Raw genomic sequence first — 12,400 nt, forward strand, 5'->3', positions numbered from 1 at the left:
GCTACCGTGGCAACAATGGCATTAGCTAAAAGTATGTTTGCAGGAAAAGCACGCAGCAGGCTTCCAACCCTCTTTCTTTTTAGGCCCAATCCTTTCACAATGATAACCTGCAAAGCCAGACATCGTGCCACCTACTGGCAACAGGAATTATGAAGCTTCAGTTAACACATAAATAAATAAATAATCTTTAACCAAAGTAAGAGAAAGAAGGCAACAAGTGCAGGTGAAGCGTGAATCTGCAGCAGCAGATGTGTCTGCATGCAAAGACAGTACACAGATCAGGAGACTGGCATCATGAAATTGCAGCTGCCAAATCAGCAGCAACATGATGACTTATAAATAACTGAAACCCAAGTGTATTAAAGTAATATTTTTACTGGAACTACCACCTGATGTGATTGTTGTCACACTATTGAATGATCGTTATCAACACACATCAGTCCCATATGTATGGGCCAGTAGGGGCCTACTTGTCTACTATTAGGCCCAGTAGGGTGTTATTGCCCATTTCTATCAGTGAGCCACTAAACGGAGCAGTGAAACCATGGGTGGAGCCCAGTCAGAGGTCATGTGACACCCACCAACAAATAACAAATTAGTGACAACTGTATTCCAATGGAATCAGTCGTGTTGAGAAGAACATTTTATAACAAAATGAAGTATTGCCATTGACAGACTCTGGCTGGTGAAGAACACAGATCAGGAATAGCAACATGATGCCATATAAATAACTGAAACCCATCTAAGTGTATTAAAGTAATATTTTTGCTGGAACTACAGCAGACTGCATGCCACAGTAATCGTGATCCTGTATATTTACATGCAGAATGTGTTAATGGAGATTATCTAATTAACTGAGTGCAGTACACATGGTAAATGCTTTCTAAATCAGTACTTTTTCCCCCTGCGGACCCATCTGACATCTGCCACCGCTGTACATCCATGCATTAGTGACATCTTTGATCTTAATTTCACCCCACTGTTTCAGGGTATAAATAGCTGCAGCTGCTGTCCCTACATTTATATGCAGCTCTGTGTTCAGCTGTTCCCTCTGCCACCACGTTTGACTTTGTTGTTATGTCTCCCACCCACCTAGCGTCTAATAAGTGATGAAACGGGGCAACTGGCAGCAGACTGAAGACTAATACTGTTATTGTCACCTTGGTTTGACTCTTTCTGAGACAAGAGGAGGACTGACTCCATCTTACATTACAGTTTTATCATCTGCAGCATAGAGCATCATGTTTTCCCCAGTCTGCCTCCTTAGGAACAGTTTATTAGAAATGACATAGAGAAAGAGAACAGACGGGTGAAGTACAAAGCTACATATTTGGACAAAGTGCAGAGTGTTTCTGTTGCTGCTGCCTATGAGAATATTTTGTCCATCCTGCCAAGTGTTTGACCATACGTCCTGGAAAGAGGTCATTAATAGGCAGATCACACTCCAGATCTGGATCCAGATGCTGTCCTGTCCATACTTGGACCAAAATCCATTAATCATTGATAATTGCCACGTTTTGATTAAGTTTTTGCATTGTGTACAGTTATATTGTATAACTGGTGCAGCTTTTTTTGAAATTCAGACCAATTACAGACACTGTAAATTGTCATGTGACACCACTCAGCCAGTTCTATCAGTGACTTTGGACAAGCATGTTGACATGTCAGTGGATGACACATTAAGGTGACCTGGGAGCAGTGGTAGAATGAGTCGTCCTTCAATGCCCTAAAGAGATTGTGTCAGTCTGGCCGTTTCATTTGTGGATGGTTGTTGTATAATTTTCGTCTCATGCATTTTGCACTTTTTTAATTGACAAGTACATGAGCTGATGACTGCAGAAACAGTGCAAACTCAGCAAGTTGATATGAACAGTTTGGACATTTAGTCAGCGCTTACAAGATGACTTGGAGCTTTAAGACAAGCATGATGAATAATAGTCAGAAACACACACACACACAAACACAATCTCACACACTGTTAATGCCAAGGTGCCAAGACTGAAGAGATCTGAAGATTGAAGAGGTAGAAAATGAACTCCTTCTTGGGCCATTTTTTTATTCCAAACCTGGAGTGCAACAGAACACCTTTGTAAGGTTTTTTAATATTTAATGACTAAAATCGACATGTTTTTGAACTGCAACCAATAACAATGCAGCATTTAACAGCATTGCAACATCTATGGGAGCTTTTCAGGGGAAGCAAACAATTAATCAATCTCGTCATGTTACCTGGCAGGCCGCCTCAGAAACAAATTAGTATTAGTTTCCCCCCCGTAAGAAATGTGTTGCTAGAGGCTAGATTTATCCAAATCCCACCTTGGACAAAATTTGAAAAAACTTTTCGTACTGCCCCTCATATCGCTACATTCTACAGGAGAAATATTCAATGTAATCACTGAATTTTATTTTTAAACCCAATAGCTAAAACTGCAGAAGTAACATTTATTTGTTTAGTACATTTTAAAGTGTGATTTAAAAGTCCAGAATTTTTTTAATTTAGGCGGTTTATTTTCAGAAATTGAATATACTAGCAATAAGTATGCTGGAATGAGTGTATAATCATGATCATATACAACAATTATGATTTTCATAGCCTTAGAATCAGCATTTTATATGTATGTTAGGCAAGGGTTCTGCTATACAAGTATCTACTTAGATTTTCTCACCAGGTCTATTTTGGGCCATGCATGGAAAATCACCGTACTTCAGGACCCAGGAAAATATGATAGAATTGTAGGTTGATCTGATGAATTTTGCAGGAATTTCACACATTTTCACATTTTGTGTTCATCCAGGCGGACGCCACCCTCCCCAGATTACTGGGACAACCATTGTAGTGGCCAAAAGCATGTTTGCAGAAATAAAACGCAGTAGGCTTCCACCCCATCTCTATTTTTATTTGAGCTTCTTTTTAGGGCAAATAGGTCCACAATGATAGCCTACAAAGCCCGTCATGGTGCCACTTTCTGGCAACAGAAAGTACACCTTCAGTAACAAACAAAGTTGCATTTACATCAAGAAAAAGACAGAGTGGGCATGAGAACCACAGCCTGATTGAAAGTGCCTACAAATAATATAAAACCATAAAACTTTGTTTTAAAATTGGTCATGCAAATGACTAATTCTGAATACTGTATAACACCAGAAACCTTTAAAGAAACAATGACCTCACAATATTGCTCCTGCAGCATGCAAGCTCAATCTGATCACTGACAACCACTTGGCTTAATGTTCATTTAATGATCGTCAGTGTCTGTGATTGAACGTTGACACTTTCTCAAGAAAAGGTATATTAATATGTAGGAACCTGAAGGATGCTGACAATGTAGTATCCATTGAACTGTGCAGAGCTCAGCAAATTATGAAAAGTTCCAGGTTGTGAAGAAGAGCTTGACTAGAAAGATACAAAAGCTTCATTCCCAGTGTTGTCAGCACAAGCCCTCAGGTTAAAAGTGTAAAACTAATGGCTAAAAGGGCTGACTGATGATAAAGAGCTGTCCTGGCTGGGATCCTCAGGATTGACTCTTGGTGCTCTCTGAGTTAAGTGGTGTCTGTCCTCTCTGGCTCCCGTTCTACTAATTTGCAGCTCAACATTTGCAGTTCAGAAACCTTTGAATTGTCATGGTTCCAACTCTGCTATTGTTCAACTAAAAACTCTTCTGAACTTCAGCATGAAGCTGCCAGCAACATGGCTATGGTCCAAAGCAGAAAACAACAGTAAAGAATGACAAATAACCCCCGAGTTAAATGTCCAGCTATATTTAATCATGGCCTCTTAAGTGTCAGAGCTCTCTCCATGGAGTGAAGGCAGTCTGGGGTTCACTTTTGATTTATCTCTCTGTCACTCTCCACCTTCTTCTGATTTTGTTCGTCCAACAGGGTTGTTTTTTTCTTGCGAGGTTGAGTTTCAGCTGCTCGACCTGGCATTTCCAAAACTGGCAATGGAGCATTCTATTCTCTTCATTGTACTGGTTACAGAACAATGCAGTTCCGTTTGTCAGTTTGTCACAAAAACTACTGTACATCCTATTTGCCAATAGAATAGTATAATGTAATATAATCAAAGCAAGGCTTAGGATGATTTTCATCACTATGACATTATCAGTTTCCAAATTAGGATAACAAGTTAAAGCCAAATCCATAGAAGACGATGGGGAAGGTATGAGGACAGTTAATATAAAAGAAGAGGACATAAGGGATAGGGGCAAGATGGAGGCATGGAGTTTGCATGTTCTCTCTCTGTTTGGGTTTTCTCCGGGTTCTCCAGCTTCCTCCTACAGTCCAGAAACATGGGGATTAGGTAAATTAGGTCACTCTTAATTGACCATAGGCTGTGAATGTGGGAGTGAATGGTCTCTATCTGTGGCCCCTGCAATGAACTTGCGAACTATCCAGGTTGTACCCTGCCGATTGCCCTATGTCAGCTGAGATTGGCACAGCACCCCCGCGACCCTCCAGTGGTGGATAAAGCGGTAGATATCGGATGGATAGATGGAATATTCATGAGGTTAAAAATTGCTACATTCCAGAGCAGTCAAGCGGCAGGAAAGAAGGCCATAAACTCCAATGTTGAATCATTGTTTCTCTTCTCAATTGCAGACCAACAAAACCAAGAGTCAAATCAGTTGACTGAGTGTTTCCTACAATCTCAAGATACGTATGATACATCGTCACAATACAGAGTTCACGATACAATACATATTACATATTAAATAATGACCATATTCATTTATTTTATTGTCTGCTGCTTTATCCTCTACTGGGAGCCAATCCCAGCTGACATGGGACAGAAAACGGGGTACATCCTGGAAAGGTTACCAGTCCATCACAGAGACAAAAGACAGACGGACAACCTTTGACTCTCAAACTCACACCTCCGCTCAATTTAGTGGACAGTGGGATGAAAGACAACCCACAAGCTCATTTTGTTCCTTCATAAATGAATGTCATGAAATTGGAATTCCTAGAAATGCACTCGGACTGTGCTTGTCTGTGCTACAAAAAGCATGGAGGTCACAAGTCAAATGGGAAATTCTTCTTCTAATTCCCACAAATTGTGTCTTATAATAGATACGGGGCACACAGCAATGACCTCAGTTACTGTGTTACTGAGAATCCTATTTCAAATTAGCACCCTTTAATTATGTGTGACTCCTTGCAAGTTGCTTTGTGTCTGATGGAGGACTTACATCCGTCCCATGCCAGACCCGAATTAACAATTGGAAGGGCAACAGGGCAGATTTCATTTCCTTTTTGGTTTCTCATTGCCTAAATTCTCATTCTTTAATGAGCACATATCCCACTGTGGTGGGAGAGAGAGAGAGAGGAAGACACAAGATTATGAATACATAAAAGTGAATTTGATTTCCCTGTTGGTAAATCTAAATGAAAGTTTTTATAATAAGCACGTACGGGAGAGAGAAGTAGGGACGAAAAAGACAGATTACCAATTCAAATCTGTGAAAGAGCTGTTGAGGTACGAAAAGTCTTGCAAACAAACAGCAAACCTGAACTCCAGCAGAACACAAAGACACACAGAAAACAGATTATAGAGGGCAAGGACACCTCGAGAAAAATAATGACGCAGATATTCTGACAATGCTCGGAGTTTTCATAGCCATGTGAAAAGTACGTGACAGCACACACAGTATTCCTCCAAGCTGAAATCTGACTGAACATAACACAAAGCACCTGCGGTTTTCACTTTGAAAAGCCGAATTGATTTGATTCTGCTGATATTACATCAGTTTACATCCCTGCCACAGTCACTTAGATTTCCAATTTATGTGTAATAATATGTTGAGACCTCTCTCACACACACACACACACACACACTGGACTGCATGATTTTCCACATGGGCCTATCCACACGGAAACAATCTTTTTCTTTGTCGTTTTGAAATAGACCTCCATGAACATGGCATTATTTCAGGAAATGTTGTCATCCACATGAAACCCCCCCCAAAAAGCTGTAATACCTATGCCAGGTGTGTACATAGCGTCGTAGGGCTGCTACACCAAAACCGGAGAAGATGTATTTGCACAAACTATTTAAATTACATTTTATAAAAATAAGCGTACATTACAATGTATACAATCACACAAACAGATAGAGAATGAAGAAAGCCAAGGCGACAATGAAAGAAAAATAAAAAGACATCATTGAGCGAGGAAGAGGAAGAGGAAGATGACGACAATGGCGATAAACTGCAGCGAATGCAAGTGCAAGAGAGAAGTGGGATTGTGACATTGTTTTCCCAAAGTGGCATATTGGTTTTATACACTAAAAAGCAAAAAAAAAAAAAAAAACATTTTCCCACTCTGTGACCTGTTTTCACAAAAAATAGCATTTCAGGGTTCCCAAAACACAGTTTCCATGTGGGTAAAAAAACACTGATACAATAAAACAAAAACCCCTTTAGTGGATTTACTTAAAACGGCAGGCAGGCGGGGAGACGTGCAAGTTTTTAACTGTTTATTAAGAAGGGTTAACAAGCGAAAGGGAAGTAGTTGAGGTGGTGGTAGAAGAGGCGGCAATCAGTTCCAATCAGCAGTGAGGATAAGCGTCAATGCCAAGACATGAGAATAATTGGAAATTAACAAATGTTCTTCATCTTCAGCTCTGCCTCCTGTCTCCAAGCCATACGTCATAGCAGGTCTCACTACTGTCTTGTAGACCCTCTCTTTCACTTTTGCTGCTATCCTTCTGTCACACATCAGCCCTGACACTCATCTCCACCTGCCTGCACTCTCTTCTTCACCCCTCCAGTGCATACCTCCCCCTCCCCAGGCTCTCTTCCACCTGTCCCATACTCTCAATACAGTTTACAATATAATTTGCAAACAACATAGTCCACAGAGACTCCTGCCTGACCTCATCTGTCAACCTGTCCATCACCATTGCAAACAATAAGGGGCTCTAAGCTGATCCCTGTTGTAAACTTTGAAAGCCCACTCCAACTGCACACCTCACCACTGTCGCACTGTCTTCTTACATGTCCTGCACCACCCTCACATACTTTTCTGCCCCTCCAGATTTGTGTGCATATCAGCAAAGAGCTCCAGAGACAGACAAATTGCGAGTATTTTAAAATTCTGTGCACAAAACTCAAATCAACTTTTTCCAATAATCCCACCTCCTAATGCAATTTTAAATGAAACATGAGCAAACATCATCCTAAAGCTTTTAAGGTTGTATTGCTGAAAGACCTGACAAATTGAGCTGTAACCTTTGGGTCTTTAATTACTGAGTAAGATGAACTTGTAGAAACCAAACATGAATTATTAACAGCAGTATGCCACAGCTATGTTTGCCATCATCACTATAAAGGGCACTTGAAGATTTATTCTAACACCTGTATAGAAATTAGAAACTAAAAAAAGTAAAATAATGTTAGTATGACACTCGCTGGCTTTGTTCCGTCGTACATTTACCATAATAAGCTTCATGAAGCATGGGAAATTATTTCTGGCACATGTAAATAAAAAATCTATTAGTCCGTGACTGGAAATTATGGAGAATTATGTAAAGCAACTGCTTTTTATTCTCTGCATTTCCCTCTGTCAGTACATCTGTGTCAGTCTCACTCACAGTGCATAATGAGATAATGTGTCATGGTTGTGTTGACAAATCTGACCTGATGAATCCATCATGGGATGAGAGGGATTTGTTTTTGTGTTTATGTTCAACAAATATGTGGATGCAGCTTTTGTATACAGCTTTGAGAAAAGCAGGCTTTAAAACTGGCCGTCAAAATGAACATGAAATGAACATTAGATCCAAGTGCATACAGACAAACATGCACACACTGCTGGTACTGGCTTAAAAAAAACATTGCATTAAAAGGCATAAACATGACGAAAAGCAATGATTTGTTTGGAACAAGTGGATTGAATGTCCTTCACATTTGTCACTACCTAATCTGCATGGTTAATTTTGATGTTTTTAAATGATTGATTCAGACATGATGGAGTCATTCAGTATGTTTCAATGCACACACAGTTAAGTCCAGCTACAGTTTTTATTTGGTTATGCCATTCAGTTAGACTACTGTTCATGTCCCACTATACAAGATCAAGTGAGGAATCCGCCTCCGATCCACTAGGGGGCGAAACACCCATTTTCAGCTTGTAATGCTGTGTTTCCATTATGGTAATTCGGTTTGGTTCTCTTTGGTCTTCCTCTGGACCTCCTGCCTGGCAGTTCCAACCCCAGCATCCTTCTACCAATATACTCACTATCCCTTTTCTGTACATGACCAAACCATCTCATTCTGGCCTCTCTGACCTTATCTCCAAAACATCTAACATGTGCTGTTCCTCTGATTGACTCATTCCTGATCCCATCCATCTTTGTCACTCCCAAAGAGAACCTCAACATCTTCATCTCTGCTACCTCCAGCTCTGCTTCCTGTCTTTTCCTCAGTGCCACTGTCTCTAGACCATACAGCATCGCTGGTCTCACCACTGTCTTGTATATCTTTCCTTTCATTCTGGCTGATACTCTTTTATCACACATTACCCCTGACACTTTTCTCCACCCATTCCAACCAGCTTGAACACGTTTCTTCACCTCTTTTCCACAATCTCCACTGCTCTGGACTGTTGACCCTAAATCCTCCACCTTCTTTATCTCCACTCCCTGTAGCCTCTAGAGCATATCTCCACCTATTGAGCTTTTCCTCAGTCTTCCTACCATCCATTAATTTAAAAATATGAGATTATTTAAACTGACAGGACATAAAATCAATCTCCTTAGCTGTCCCAAAAATTGTACCTTCTAGAATTTTGTTACTCTTGCCTTTTTGTCCGTCTACTGGGTTCTTCTATTATTTATGGGTATTACCCAAGGATGGGAACTGTAACCCATGCCCAGAGTGCCAAGGCCAGCTTGAGTCCAGTAGTGGTCTGAAGGTATACATGCAGTAATAGCTTGACTCCCAATCACATTTTCTGGGTGTGTTTGTCCGACTTGAAATAGGTTTTAGTACAATTTAGTCAGACTAAAATTTGAAGTCCTGTTTTAGTCTAACACCATTTTTTTTTTCTAGTGACATGTCAACATACTAAGTATCAATGAAGCCAAAATCTCTCCTTCACTCGGAGGCTGTAGGAATGTGTGCTTTCTGTGTTTTGAGGGTACAACTCTGATAAGAGGATAGAGAGGAGGGAGTGGGATGTTGCAGTTGCATGGGTTGCTATTTTTAACATTTTACAGACTCCTACTACACCAGATTTGTTTTCCTTCTTCCCCCCAGACAACTTTATTTATTGCTGGCTATCAGGACCTGAAGAGGATTTTTACAAATTACTTTAAAATTTGTTAGCTTACAAAAAATGGTGCATTTGGTGAAAAAGCAAGGGTGCATCTGAATACTTGCCTTGGTATATTTCTTCTCTGGTGATCTGGAATTATTATATTATTGTTATATTAGCAAACAATCAGAAGACGATGGAAACATATATTTGTGCAAATTTTGGTTAAATTAAAAATGTGGAAATCAGTTTACAGACACTTCAATGGCAAATGAATTGAAAGGTGATTTGTCCTCATCTAAATGAAACTGAAACATCCCCTTTGCTCCTCTTATGAATGACAGTCCTCACTGATACAGGCACAGCAGCTACATCCCATGGTCAGCCCAGTTGTATAATTGAATTCAAGCCACTGGATTCAATATTGCACAGTGCTCAAAGTTATTCTTCTCAATTCTTCAGAGGCTGGATGTGACAAGCTAATGCCTTCCAGTTGCCCATTTCAATTTTTGAGAAGATTCCAACTTTCAGAGGACAGAGAGGGAAATGAAGCCATTCATGGCTCATCAGACCAAATCCATGTCTCGACATAGTGCCTGTAGCTACCTGAGCAGAGCAATTTAAGCACTTGGCTCTGAAAAAGCTGCTGAATTAAAGAGGCCTCTGTCCTCCCAAGAGCAGTCACATCAGTGCATTCCGCTGGCTCTCAAGTAAAGGGATACAGCAAATGTAAAACTCAGACACATCAACCTATTTACTAAGTCATATTTTAAATTACATTATTTTAGTTTATGTCCTGAAATCAGTCATGACTGGTGAGTGAACTGAGAGATTTGTAAGCATGTGTGTCATGAGCTGAAGTTTTGATTGATTACATTAGATTTTCAGTTTGAAGTCTTTATTTTTGTACTACAGTTGGATTTGGTTTTGGATTTTAGTTTAGTTTTGTTATCCTTTACTCTCTTTTGTTAATCATGTATTGTCTTGTAGATTGTGTCTTTCTCTAATGTTACTAGCTGTTTATTTGTACTTTTTTTCCCCTTGTGTACCTTATTTTGTTTCATATCCAGTATTTGTCTGTCCCACCCCAATGTTGTTTGCCTGGGTCTTGTTAGGTTCTTCATCCTCCTGTGAAAAGCTACAATGTGCAGTGTTAATTGACATGTATGTGGGCAGAGCCATTCTTCCTTGTTTGCACAGTAAGCTACTGCTTCAATGTGCGAAACTAGCACAGTTAGTCAGCTAACAGTTGCTTTCACACAGATTCATTGTGACAAACAGATGTTAAGCTGAATAAGCTGAGGAAACATGGTGCCATATCCGTATATCTTTGGAATAGCATGTCACTTTACATTAGTTTGAACTTGATTTTTAGAAAAAGTGATAGCTCTATGATATAAGTGACAGCCTTCCTGTTGTAGCAGGGCCTGTGGTATTTTTGAGTTATTCCTGGTTCTTGCCTTTTTGTCTTGCAGGTACAGTATAGAGACAGAATAATTAGCACAACTGCGAACACCTGGCCAGTCTCCCTGTTGTGCCTAAGACCTTGCAGTCACACTCATCACTCTCTCTGATCATCAGCCCTCCAGAACCACATTAATTCTTATGGCGCTTTTCCATTATACAGTTTGAATAAAAAAGTATTTAATAAAGTACATATTTAAAGAGTAAAAGCGCTAAAAGAGCTTACAAGGAATATATGAAACCAGAGCATGAAGAAAAAAAAGCAAGGACTTAAAATGTATCATGCAACCAAATGGCCCAACACTGACACTGCGGAGCACAGACTCTAAACACACGAGGGAGGAAAATCAAACAAGACACAGGTGAAACACATTAAGGCGGGGCAGCCAATCACAGAAGACAGGACAGGAAGCAAAACTACACACAAGGTGCACTGGAAGGAAAAACTTCAAAATAAAACAGGAAGCAAATAAAACAGGAAACAAGAAACCGATTTAAAAATTCAACGTAAAAAAAACAACAAAAGAAAACTGAATAAATGTTCAGCTAAAAGTGCCATGACAATTCTAATGAGTTAGAACACTGAAAATAACAGCTTTGACAGTTTCCTGTAGCCATGCTATGATGACCCCGCCCACAATGAGGAGGTAATATGAAGTAATGGAAAATAACCTGCCTGATACCAAACCGAGTAGAGGCGAGTCCAGTAGTGCTAGAACTATATAATGGAAAAGCACCATTAGTTTGTGTAGCTTTAATATTACTTAATAAAATATATTACTATTCATATTTTGTTAAAACTGTGTGAGTTAGTTATTAGCTTCTGTCAGAGGTCTAAAGGTTGTTGTTGACCATGGGTATAGTAGTTGTACAAGAGAGCAGGATCTTGCGGTCTTCTTCAGCAAAGTAAATTTGGCTGACCTGAGTGTGGACCAGTGATGGGATGATAAGTGGATGTGTATTCAGGAGAGATGATAATGTCTGTCTCTGTTCGGGCAGGGTTTTTAGAATGAGATCTTTCTTATCCACTGACTCATGGTCGATGATGTTGACCCTTTCCAGTCAATGCTGCTCTGACGGTCAGTCACTGCTGATGTTGTCTGATGGTTGTGCACTGTGTAGCAGGAAGCTAACAGATAACTGATAAAGTGTCTCAAACAAACATGTAGGATGGAGGAATGATTAAAAAACCCTGAGTTGTAAGAGGGATAAATATTATCTTTGGATAAATAATAAATATTAAATAATTTCAAATAAGATATAGCATTATATGTTTTTACTGAAGTGAAAAATGTACTGTATTGGTCTTGCTATGACAAATAAGGCTTGAATACTTGGAGGGAGTGAGGGTGCTTTTTCTCCCAAAGTCAGCAGTGAATTGCAACAGAGGAGAGAAAAGAGGGAGCTGAGGGTACAATGAATATTGCTTCTAAAGCCAAAAACATGAATCACTTAAAAAAGGCCCATGAGACACAGAGAAACAGCTGCAACACCATTGTAGACACATACATGCTCGAAGTACTGGTGGGTGAAATTGTACTGCATAACCACAGATACAAACCTGGGGCCTGTGCTTCCCCTAAAGGGAGCGCTATAGTTGACAAAGAGTGCACAAAGGCTTTGTCGTTGCAGGGGTTGTGATATCAAAATTGGATTTGCACATGTTAAAGTAAGTCATCAT

The sequence above is a fragment of the Solea solea genome, chromosome 14 (assembly GCF_958295425.1).
Source record: "Solea solea chromosome 14, fSolSol10.1, whole genome shotgun sequence".
Classification (NCBI taxonomy): domain Eukaryota; kingdom Metazoa; phylum Chordata; class Actinopteri; order Pleuronectiformes; family Soleidae; genus Solea; species Solea solea.